At 38.4% G+C, this 13,199-nt stretch overlaps 1 protein-coding gene across 14 annotated transcripts in view; it reads right to left on the bottom strand.

Moving 5' to 3' along the window:
• The window catches only part of HIVEP2 (HIVEP zinc finger 2), a 186,774-nt gene that overhangs the window by 131,930 nt on the left and 41,645 nt on the right, over nucleotides 1–13,199 (bottom strand). The gene's annotated exons all lie outside the window — the stretch shown is intronic.

The following is a 13,199-nucleotide window of genomic DNA, read 5'->3' as shown; positions in this document are numbered from 1 at the left end:
AGAAACGTTCGCTGGTGCCCTCTAGTTGATCATTGCTAAGTAACTTTGAAGACACACACGTGTACCTGCATCACTCCACTCGTAAATATTGCAAAGTTCCTAACCATCAATAGTTCCGCAAGGACTTCCTGACATCAAATGTGAGATAATAAAACAAATTCAATTTACAGTCCATTTAATTTTACAAAGTTTCATTCTTCCTTTTTGAAAATGAATATGAAGAAAAAAAATTTTTTTAATTAAAAAGACAGGATAATGAGACATATTTTTATTTGCCAAAAAAGAAAGCATGGACTTAACATTAACTGATTCAGGAACCAAAAATGTTTCATGCATTTGACAGAAGTTCATGTTTTTAAATAGCTCAAAACTAGACAAAGCACCCAGAAATTATCAGGTTTCAACCATGCATTTGACAGCCTTCTGTTATAGGGGTCTATGCTGGTGCTCAGATTGAGGATACTCAGATAATTTTAAAACAATGCAGATCTCCAAAGCAGGCACCACTTCAAAGTGCACAGACATGACTACTAATCCAGAGATCACTGATTGAGTTCCGTAAGGTATTATTTCCATCAGCAATCCTGGCTTTAGTAATTTCACGCCTGTTAGATTTACTATCAGAAGAACAACTGATGGTTTTTAAAAAGAAAATGGGACTTCCTTACCCTAGATTAGAACCTATGTACCATTATAATTATTTAAACCTGTGAGATAATTTTCTGCTGCAACACAATTAAACAAACCACTGCTAAAAATTAAGAAATTTTTTTTAAAAAACATCATAGAACACTTGCTAACTTTTTATTTTTTTTTGAAATGTCAAACAGCATAATTACCAGGTCAGTAACTAAATTAAGACCAGATTAGAGAACACACACACACACACACACACACACACAAAAACAAAAACAAACAAACAAACAAAACCAATCTTTTCCTCATACCTAAATCTCTGTTGATGAGGCCAAACATTCACTAAGCACCCAAGGTAAATACTACATGGAAGCAATCTTTACTCCTTACCCTCAGGTCTGATCACCAAAGCCTGACAATTTTACCAAGTTACTTCTCTCTCATCTATCTCCTCGTGTAATTCTATCACCATGACCCTAGTTTTAGCCTTCATCAATTCTTCACGTAAGTAAATACAATAACAACCCTAGATTCTCCCTTTTCTCCCAAACAATGCTCTACATGACCCAAAGCAAGTTTTATAGAACTTGAATCTGACTATGGAATTGACTGAATTAAAACCTTAAATGGATCTTGGTTGCATCATACAAAGTCTTGTCACAGAGATCACCCGACACTACCATAATTGTTGATTATCTGTCTGAACTCCCTATTAGATTTGGAGCTTCTTGAGGTCAGAGACTGTGCTATGCTGATTGCTGCTACATCTCCAGCTCCCCGCACAGTGAGTGCCTGACAAGTTTGTTGAACAGAAGTGGACTGACCGATAGGACAATGCATTGACAATTTTAACTCCTAATATAGTCCAACTAGACTACATTGATAGTAAGACAGCCTGGCAGAGCAAAAGAGTATTCTCTCTGAAATCAAAGAAAACTGTGTTCAATGCATATAGCCCTATCTTAGGCAATTAGGTTCCCAATCTACAAAATAGTGTTAGGATAAAATGAAATAATATACAGTATGTGCCCACTCCAATAGCTGGCATTTAGGGAGAAAGTGCTCAACAAATGCTAGCTCTTATTACGTCTTAGGTGGAAATGTATGAGAGAATAATTTCGTTTTCAATATGCAATTATATATGTCAGACAGCAAAATTATCTATTTCAGGGCTGTTGAACTAGATACCTGTCTATAAATCTGTGCTTTCCAATACAGTAGCCACTGAAGCTGTATGTGGCTACTGACACTTAGAATACGGCTAGTATGATTAAGGAACTGATTTTTAACTTTTAATTAATTGAAATGTAAATAGCCCCATGAGACAGGTTGGGGGACTACCTTATTGGACAAGGAAGATTTATTCAATTCTGATACCACTGGTTCCCCTTTAAGTGCCTGTTTCCTCCCTTTCCCCCAAATCAGTCTTTTTCCAAGGTTCAAGTATCAGTGTCAATAATTCTCCTTCTGTTAAAGAAATCAGACATAAAACAATCCATTCTAGTCAAAGAGATTTAGCCCTGGAAGTATGAGAAGATCACATGATACAGATCCTCACAGAGTACACATGTTGAATGAATGACTATATCAATAAAAGAAACTAATGAAGAAAACAGTCCACAGAATGGAACCCCCCACACAACAGAGAGAGACAGATTACAGTGGCAAATGCACAGTTTGGGACCAAAAGACCTTGCTTCAAATTCCAGCTCTGCCACTCACATTCCATGAGGTCTTAGGGATATCTTTTGACCTCTCATCTGTCAAATAATGACAATATTAATTATAACTCACAAATATTGCATATAATCAAGTCAGACATGTTAGTGCAAATGATGTAACTGAGAAAGTCGTAAAAATAACATTTAAAGCTATACCTTTTACATTATTAGAGTAAATAACTGCCTATAAATATGAGATATACTATGCATATGTCTTGACAATTTGGATGAAGGCCCATAGGGAAAGATTAATAATTACAAGGGTGATTACACTTCCACTTGTAAACTATAATAAAAGGACACATTACTTCATTGCAATCACTATCTGTAGTATACAGTCTTTATCTGACACCAAGATCAGATAATGTTGAACTTTGCTTTTGATTTTATGACCTGTCGCCTTCATTTTACCATGTGTGCTGCATGGACAGGGTCTGTGGAATTTCATGGTATTTGACATTTCCGAAAGGAAATCCAGATTTTTGTTAATGTGCTCTGACAGAATTTAAACAGGTATCACACTGTACATACTTGTATATCTCCTCAAACACCTACGTGTGTGTGTGTATAATTTAATATCAGTTGATATTAATATATAAGTTAATAGTTTTTACAAATGTTTGTACCCGAACTCACTTAGCATATCCTTACAATTCCTTACAAAGAAGGTATGTCAGGTAGTACCACCCCAATTATAGATAAGGAAATAAGGGCTTAGAAAGACCCTGGTTCTTGACCATATCTTTGCAGTGTGATGGAGAGCAATGACGTATGCACCTGCTACATTTCCAGCTCCCAGATCTGTGAGTGCAGTTCTACTACCAACTAGCTGAGTAACTTCAGCTCTGAGACAAGCATGTGCAGCAGGCACACCTGAATATCCAGGTTTTCTAATACCATATCTGCGTTCCATCCATTGTAGTCTGTCTAGTTCTGGAAAACTATCAGCATCTTTTCCTGTGTGATCTGCTATGCTTAGATATATACATATCAAGGTATTACCTAGTATTAGCACAACTTCAGGTAAGTCACCCAACCTCTCTGGGTCTCACCTCCCTCCCGGAGAAAATGAGAGAATATGAATAACTCACAGATACCATCTCACTGGTAAAATTCTTTTATTCTCAAGGGGCTAATTCAGTAACATCGCTGAGAGAAGTTCCCGGATGGTCTGCTTTTGCTGGTTCTTTGTCCCCTCCCACACATTGTACTGCCTCTTAAGATATCTCACAATTGAACAAACTAGACCTAATTAAGGAGTTCATTCCGTTTGTTTGTTTGTTTGTTCGTTTTTATAGATCATTAGGCCCTGTTTACTCTTTGTTCTCTTGGCTTATTAGTAGCCAGTAAAAACATTCCTCTACGAGAAAGCCTAGGAGACAAGCATTTGCAGCAGGTACAAGGGGTCAGAGGAAAAGGGCGTGTCCTCCCAGGGCCTCCCTCACTGCACTACTACTTCACTTTTGGGATGGGAGGTGCATGTTTGTTTTGATGGCTTTTGATATCTTTTCCACTTTTATTTTTAAGAGAAATGGTACAGAACCCATGATTTATAGAAAGGACAGGCTCCAGCATCCAGGCCCTGGGATGGGGTCACAATTAATTTAAAGCAATTTAACTGGTCCAACCAAGATCCTTTCCACCAAAAAGAAGAGGGCAAGTCCAGAAGAAGTCGACGCTGAGGGTGCCTGGCTAAAGGTGAAACTCTGGTGCACAAATCCACAGAGACCCCTCTGCTGGCAGACATAAAGCTCTTCCTACATCTCTGCTGCAGTAGGTGCCAGAGAAATAAGAAATCTGACCCCCAGAAGAGTCTTTGGAGTCTGGCAGTAACCTGAGCTGCTCTAGGTTATTTTTGCTGAGGGCTAGTAGTTCTTAAAGGGACTATGAGCTAAGTGCACATGTCCAGACACAGAAGGCAAATTAATGAAAAGACCGATGTGATGTATGTATCTTCATTAAACGCAGCTGATCGAAAGTATACAATAGATCAATGAAAAGATACGTGAGCAAATATTTTAAAGCGATCAATAGTAATATCCTGTGATATCACATCACCGTTTTAAAAAGTAGGAATGATAAATAACACAGAGCCCCATTGGTGTAAGTATAAAAAGAAAGTAAGCCTCCCCAAGGCTCTGTCCTCAGGCTGGACTGCTACTTAAGAAGGGAGTGGAGAGTAGAGATTCAAAATGGAGATGGCTACCAGGACTGCGCTCTACAGTTATTATCACATTTAAATGCTCACTCCAACCCTTACAAGTATAATTGTACTAAAAAAGGAAAGTGAAGCTCTGTGAGGCTTTGTAAGACACTCCGAAGTTATATGATGGGTAAGTGCAGGCCTATTCCAATATTGTCTACCCAAATGGTGAAGATTCCGAAAACAAATACTCACCCCATTCAAAAAACAATTGTTGTGAAACAACTAGTCCTTTCATCGTCTGTCCCACATCCCTAAACTGGCCAGGGAGGAACAGGAATAATCCAGTATTTAGGAAAGTGGGAGCTGAAGTCACAAGTGCCCAGGTTTGGAAACCTGCTCTACCACAAACTCGCTGGGCGACCTTAGGCAAGGTGGTTACACTCCCAGAGCCTCAGTGGCAATAACAGTAATACCTACATCAGCAGGCTGTTTGAGAGGTTAAATAAGATAATCATATGTGTAATGCACCTAGAATGGTGCCTGGCACATGGAACCCTTCAGTTAAACAGTTGCCATGATTAGTCGTATTAGTGTCCCTATTCAGCAAGCATGTAATTCAAGCCGCCTTGCAATTTGGCAATGTATACTCACAATAAAAATAATGTACCAGCTAGTTGTTGGGCAGGTAGTTTACAGACAGGATCTGCAGTGCTCACAAGTTTGCCAGGCAACTCATTCTACTCCCCTCTCAGATGAGGGAAATGAGGCTCACAGAGGTTTAGTAACTTGCCCGAGTTATTAAACTAGTAAGTGACAGAACAGGGATTTTAACTCAGGTCTGAATTTAAAGCCTGTACTCCTTCCATTCAATTGAGAAATAGTCAGGGAACGGCCTGGAGAGCAGTGGGAAGAACTCTCAGGTCCAGTTCCTATTCCACAGCTTGTTAACTGTCCCCTTAGGTTAGTCATGTAACCTCTCTGACCTGCTAGCTCTGGTTTTTTTTGTCTCATCTCTGCAGCAAGTTACCCACCCATTATGATCTACAGGTAATTCTGCAGAAAATAATAAAAGTGTCTGTAACCCTATTAAAACTACATTATCCTAAGTCTTCGTTTTGGAATCATAGATCTTCAGAATTCACAAGCCCTATATAATATAAATCATGGGGAAAAAACATACAAATGCCTAACATCTTATAGTTCATAAATCATCTTCACAAACATCTCAATCAATCTACTCAGCAGTGTGGCTATGTGTCTGTTTCTCAGGTGAAGAAGCTGAGACATAGATTAAGTCAGTTGCCTATAGCCACATAAGCAGGAAATAGCAGAATCAGCACCTGAATATCTAGGTTTTCTGATACCATATCTGTGTTCCATCCCTTTCACTCTATCTTGTTCTGGAAAAATATCAGCATGTTTTCTTGTGTGATATGCTATGCTTAGAAATATATCCAAGTGTGACCCAGTATTAGTACAACCCCTTTATGTCTTTTATGTACTATCTTTTACTTGTACTGAAAAATATAGTTTCAATTAACTTCTATGCTATCTCCCAACATAGCATAATATCTATCCAAGAAAAGCAAGTCAGTAGGATAACCGTCCAAAGCTTGAATGTCTAGGGGAGGGGGCCATGTCTTAACACGACATTGTAGAGCCTCGAGCCTTGTTATTACACTTGTAGGTGTCCAGTTATTTCATTAAGGCTCAAGAGCACTATAATTTTAGAAAATCATATGTATGTCCCCATTTTGAATAATCTTTTATTTTTTAATTTAGGCGCTTTTAACGGAGAACTTGATAATAGAAGTTATGTGTCATGATAACATGCACTGAATGTTTACAGAGCATGTTATCTGTACTGTTCCAAGTGTTTCATATTTTCTAATTTACTCCTGCAAATAATTCTATGGGTCAGCACTATTATTACTCCTATTTTACAGATGAGGAAACTGAGTCACAATAACTTGTCCAAGGGCATAGAGTGAGTTAGTGACAGAGCAATAATTTGAACCCAGGGGCTCTGGCATCTAGAACTCAGACCTAATTTAATCTCCACAACAACCCTAGGCAGCAGTAGTAAATCATCTTGGAGACTGAAGGTTGCCTTGACAATTCACTGGCATGATCTGATATTCAGGAGAAAAATAAAATAATCCAATTAAATTGTTTATAATAATAGTCCTGTTCCATGACCAAAACCTATCACAGGTACTACACCCATCACATTACAATTTAGAAGGTTGTTGGGAAGAAATAAACAAAAACTTATAGACACAGACAATAGTTTAGTGCTTACAGAGGGTAAGGGAATAGGGAGTGGCAGAAAAGGATAAAGGAGGTCAAATATGTGGTGATGGAAAGAGAGCTGACGCTGGGTGGTAAATACACAATGTAGTATATAGATGATATATTATAGAAATGTACACTTGAAACCAATATAATGGTACTAACCAGTGTCACCCCAATACATTTACTAAAGATTAAAAAAGACAGATAAAATAAAAATAAATAAAAAATTGTTGGAAAAATAAAACTTATAGCTCCATCTTAATTTCAATACTTGGAGTTTGAATTCATAGCCAGTTTAGCTCTTAATGGACTTTTTTCATGGACTTTTGATATTTTTTCCCATGCAATGTTCACACTTCATATTGGTTTTCATTTATAATCTTAAAACTGTGATTCTATCTAGCATCTTTTGAAATTTGCCTTTTAAAATAGAAATTTATACAGGATTTCTTCAGGACTTAAATTCGTGTCTCTTTTTTAACCTTCATCCATCTTATTTTCTCCTTCTCTTTTTCTGCTCCTATTTTCCCTTTCTTGTTGTTTATTTTTTTTATTTGTCACATTGACTTAAGGAAGTGCCTGATACTGTAGCACTGTTCCAAAACAAGAAGCTCTACTGTAGGCTTCTCAAAGTTGAGTCTACAGAACCCCATCACCCCCAGGAATAGGCCCCCAAGTCTGTATCGTCAGCAAACTGTCCAGGGGAATTCTATACATACTGGAATAAATCATAAGATTTTCAATCTGCCAATTCCTATAAACATTTCTTCTATAGAGGCCTTCTTCCTTTAACAAGGTGTATATGCCAGTTTTGTGAAGATGTGACCTTCACTCTTTAGACTTGTTATGTACTAAATTTAAACCAAAGGTTTTCACACCCTCTATTATTTATTTCAATGTGTACAATGAGAAAACACAACAAATGTGTATCGGATCAAATGAGAACTCCAAATGTAATTGCTTAAAAGAACACACCCAAGCTGTATCAGCTGAGGATGCTGGTATAACTAATGTTTATTTGGGGCATTTCATTTAAAACTTGACCATTTGGGTCTTTATATTTACTCTCATTACATAAAACCAATCTTATTGAACCAACTAAGAACCAATTTTTGATATTAGATAAAAATACTCAAATGAAACTTATTCAAATTCTTCATTTAAAGAAAAATATTTAGTGGCTAATAATGCAGGAGATAAGCTACAACTTAAAATGCGACCTCTTTTGAAAGAGTATGTGCTTAAGAATTTGTTTCCATAAAACCTTACAGGGAAATCAGATCTATGTGGGTAAATATGATTGGCTACTCTAGTCAGTCTTGTTCCATCACCTACCCTGTCACATGCACACTTGCTGTCAGGCTCAGAGAGACCCCCAGTTCCTCAAATCCTCCCTTCCAATAGCTCACCCTCTTCTTTCCCCTTCTATCTCTCTTCTTCCAGCTCCTTTCTCTCCTTCTCCTCCTCCTTCTCCTGGTTCCTTTCACTATCCTGTCTAGATCCCACTGTGAAACACTTCATCCTTCCCCTGGCCAGCATCCTAACTCGTTTGTCACCCATTCTTCAGTGGACCCATCCTACAAACCACCTACTTTGGATCACTGACCTTTCAGTTCCTATATCACCTACTCAAGAGTGTCCCAGGAAAATCAGTCACAAAGACTGAGCTGCTTCTGCTGAGCCCTCTGAAGGTTAGGTTCATCACCTCCCAACGCCCTGGGCAGTTTACTCTCCCTCTAGAGACAACTCCAAATAGTCCCCATTTCTTCTGTAGTATCCAGTTTTTCCAGACTTTTTCCAGAAGGCAAATGGCTTTGCCTTCTCCTTCGCAAAAATAAATAAATAGATAAATAAATAAATAAATAAATAAATAAATAAATAAATAAAATGAGTTTTTCAAGGAAGAAATGTCTTCAATTCAGTTTCTACCCATAAACTTTGTAGCACAGCTCCCTCTGCTCCCCTCCCATCAGTCCTGTGTCTAGAGCTCAGAGCACTCCAGCTGCTCCAGGATTCTTCTCAGTCAATGGTCATCTTTTCTTTATATCATCTACCTTTGCCTCTCCAGTGGCTCTGTCTGGTCAGCACACAGAATAGGTTCACATCCATATAAAATTGCTCTCCGGGTCCCTCATCTTGCTCTGTCTACCATCTCACCCTTCCTATGCACAGCCAAGCTTTTTGAAGGAGTGATCAAGATCATAAACTTCATGAAGGCAACAAGTATGGGTCCATTGCTCTCTTCTCTAATTCCAGTGCTAGTATAGTTCTTAGTAGGTCTTCAATAAATAATTCTCATTGTTTAATTGTGAGGTTACAGAAAGGCAAAATGTCCCACAGAAGAGCAGAAAAAAAGGCTTCAATAGGCACATTATAAAATAGGGACCCCAACAGCCAAACACAGGCTCAACTTCACTAATCATCAGACAAATGAAAATTAAAACTACAAAGGCACACAGCTAAGGAACCACCAGGATAGCCACAATAAAGAAAAAAATATGAAAATACTACAGCAGGGTGGGGAAATTAGGACCTTCATGTCTTATTGGAGTAGTATAAATTGGTCTATCCATTTTGAAAAAGTGTATGGCAGTTAACTACTAATGCTGAATACAAAGGGTGTCAAAAAATGTATACATATTTTAAGAAAGGAAAAAAACTGTATTAAAATTGTAATACTCTATATATATATATCGATAACAAAAAATGAATACAAGTCACCTTTGACTTCTGCAATTACAAGAGGTACTCAAAGTGGTTACCATCATCGTAATTTTAATACAGTTTTTTCCTTTCTTAAAAGGAATGTGTATACAAAAATGTGTATACATTTTTTTGGCACCTTCTGTATATGCAAGCCCTATGATCCAGCAACTCCACCTCTAAGTACACACCCAACAGATACATACTATAGAATCATAGAAGCATTATTTGTAGTAGACAAAAACAAAACCCAAATTTACCAATGGTAGATGAATAAACTGTACTATATTTACACAATGGAATTCTATACAACGATGAAAATGAATGACTGCTACATGCAATAACATGAACGAATCTAACATATTGTTAACTGAAATAAGCCAGACACAAAAGAGAACATAACATATAATTCCATACATACAAAGTAGAAAAATAAGCAAAATCTGTATGGTGTTAAAAGATAGACTAGTAATTACCCTTGGGTTTTACCTTTGGGAAAACAGCAGGAGAAGAGCTCTTGGAATGCTAATAATGTTCTGTTTTTTTTATTTGCTCTTTCGTTTGTGAAAATTCATCAAATCGTATTTGTCCTTTTCTGAATATATGTTAATTACACAACTTTAAAAATCTGAATCTATTGATTCAATAAGAAGACTCTTGATTTCCTTCCATGTCACGCTTATAGACTCTAAGATCCTTGAGGCCAGAGACTTCGTTTCCTTAGTTCTTACGCAGAATCTGGCACACGCTGGCTGTCAACTGAAGATTCTGGACAAATGAGTATGCATTCGCCTCAGCCCCACTGATAAAATCCTGCTCTCTGATATGCTCTTGACTCTGCATTGTCAGCCTCTCTGCTGGGCTCCAGGCCTGGACATCTGCCTACAGAACATTGCAGTGACAGTAATCTGCCCTTTATTTGAGAACTGGCTTTGAGTCAGCAGCTTTGCACAGAGTAGCTCTTCTACCCCTCACCAGTGGCCAGCAAGCTAATAATTATTACCTCCCACTTTACAGACCAGGAAACTAAGGATCCCAGAGGGTAACTTACCTAAAAATACACAGATTATAATTCGGAGAAGTAAAACTGAAACTCAGTTCTTTCTTATCCCAAAACCAGTGATCTTTTCACAGACCGACTACATATGACCACAGATACAACAAATCTAAAACCTAAGTCATTTCTTTTCTCAAAGGCCTGCTCATTTTCCTGTATTCCTCATCCTGAGCAATATCATCACTATTCACCTTGTCATCCAGCTGGAGACCTGAGAAGTGACTTCTCTTCCCCCATCTTTCACGTTGACTCAGTCACAAGTACTGTTTCCCAAGCTTGACCATCCATCCTGTGCTCGCTATTCTGAATATCATAGCATTAGTTCAGGCCTCTATGTTTTCTTTTGAAGAGTACTGTAACTGTCGGCAAACCACGTCTGCTACTGCAGACTTGGGTCCCTCTAATTCATTCTCATGATGGTACCTGAGAATCCTTTGTAAAATGCAAATCTGAACCTGTCTTTCCTCATTGCCAACAGGATAAAGTTCCAACACACTGGCATGGCATACCCTCCTTGACCTGGTCCCTGCCAAGCATTCCAGATCCTTCCCTTGTGACCTCTACCCCTCCTCTCCCTATACCCTGTAATCTCGCCATACAAACATTTACTGCCCACAAAAGCACTCTGCTGTTTGATGTCTTGGGCCTTGGTATGTCAGGGTTCTATCACCCTGGAAAACGTTTCCTTGTGCTGTCTACAAGGCAAACTCTTATTCATCTTGCAAGATGCAGCTCAAGCATTTATATCTCTGTCACGCCCCTCAAAATCAGCTAACAGCATCCCTTTTACATCACAGGTACGCTTTGTGGGTCCTTCTCTTACAACCCATTTCACAATGTATTACAGCATCCTGCAGTCTGCACTTGACTTCCAGATCACGGGCTCTTCGGAGGCAGATACATCCCTTTTCTTTTTTTGTGTGCTCAGGCCAGCATACCAGTAAGTCAAAAATAGTTGAACAAGTTCATTCCCAAATGAAACTGAAGGTATATGGGTCCATATATTATCTTAGTCACAGATCATTTATTTCTAACAGTAAGACCAAAGACTATGTTCCAAATAGAAAAAAAATGGGGGAAATAGATCATTTATGTGTGTGATGAAATGATGAATTATGGCCCAAAGTATAAGCTGAAAACAACATTCAGCCATGTGTAAGTGTCCTTGGGAAAACAAGATCCTCAGGTCTCTCATCAACAATTTCCTTCTACCATGATTCCCGAAAATAAGACCTAGCCAACAATCAGCTCTAATGCATCTTTTGGAGCAAAAATTTTAATATAAGACCGGGTATTATGTTATATTATATTATATTATATTATATTATATTATATTATATTATATTATATTATATTGTACCCGGTCTTATATTATAGTAAAATAGGACAAGGTCTTATATTAATTTTTGCTCCAAAAGACACATTAGAGCTGATTCTCCAGCTAGGTCTTATTTTCAGGGAAACACGGTAACACCACAAGAGCCATCTGTGATCGTGGCCAGGGGTTACATTCAGGAGTGAAAGAAAAAGGCTAAAAATCTTTATCAAAGAAGATATTCCTTGGATTTCTAATCTCTGAGCCTAGTGCAGATAACCATCCATATTCAACCTCAAATTTTAAGTAGTATTAAAGTGGTCTAAGACTTATTATAGATTATTCTCAGAGCTAACCAGGATAAAGCAGAATGTTCGATTTATCCCCTGGATCAAAAAAATTAGAGCACAGCAAAAATAAACATTTTTCAGATCATTCTATCATTTCTAAAGTGCAGGACAGAGAAATAGGAACATATTTCTTGACAATAGTCAAGTCATGAAGTTATCTCTTCAAAGTGACGAAACCAAGCAAAGGACACGTGGGATCGATGAAGATGAGCATGGCTGTGAAGCATGAGGGAGAGAAGAAACCTGAAGTGTCAGAGTTGAGCCAGAGGCCAAGTAATTGTGGGCAGGAATACTTAATTCACCAATCACTCCACACCACCCAGGGTCCTTAAGTAGAAGGCAGGACATCAGATGATTGACAGAATGCACTCTCCCACAGAGGAAGAAACTGATTACGGCTTTCATGAGCCCCATACTGTTGGAAGGCTACAATTTAAAGGCTCTCTCTAGAAAAAGACTGTGGAAAGCAGCAGCCAACTCCCCCTAGAGACACACATTAGAGCAATAACTATGCTGACATTCCAAAAAGAGAAAGGGGCAAGAGCATTTTCCTTGCAGCAGCATTCTTTAATTGCCTTTTCTTGCTTCCTATCTGGAGAGGAAAGGGAGCTGGGTGATGGCAGCTAGATCGTGTAAAAGACCAGAGGGCAGCTGACACGAACTTCTATCTGGCCTCCATGCACAAAGGCCTTATTATAATACACACATAAAAATGTGTGGGCAAGACTTGGAGGGTTGGTCCCCGCCCCCGCCCCCCAACTCGCTTCCAACCTCGTGCTTTGAATGCATTTGTGTATACACACCCCCTACAGAATAGGTTCTTCATGTTGCCATGGAGCTGAAACCTCTGTAGTTTAGATGGAGGGATCACACTGCTTTTATACCTCCAAGAATAGAGGTAAAACTCACTGCATAATATTAACTCCACTTGTATTATATTTCAGATTTTCAGTTGCTTCTCTTCATGTTTGCATGA

This window comes from Rhinolophus hipposideros (assembly GCF_964194185.1).
Source record: "Rhinolophus hipposideros genome assembly, chromosome: 3".
Lineage (NCBI taxonomy): Eukaryota > Metazoa > Chordata > Mammalia > Chiroptera > Rhinolophidae > Rhinolophus > Rhinolophus hipposideros.
This window is presented reverse-complemented; position numbering and strand designations above follow the sequence as displayed.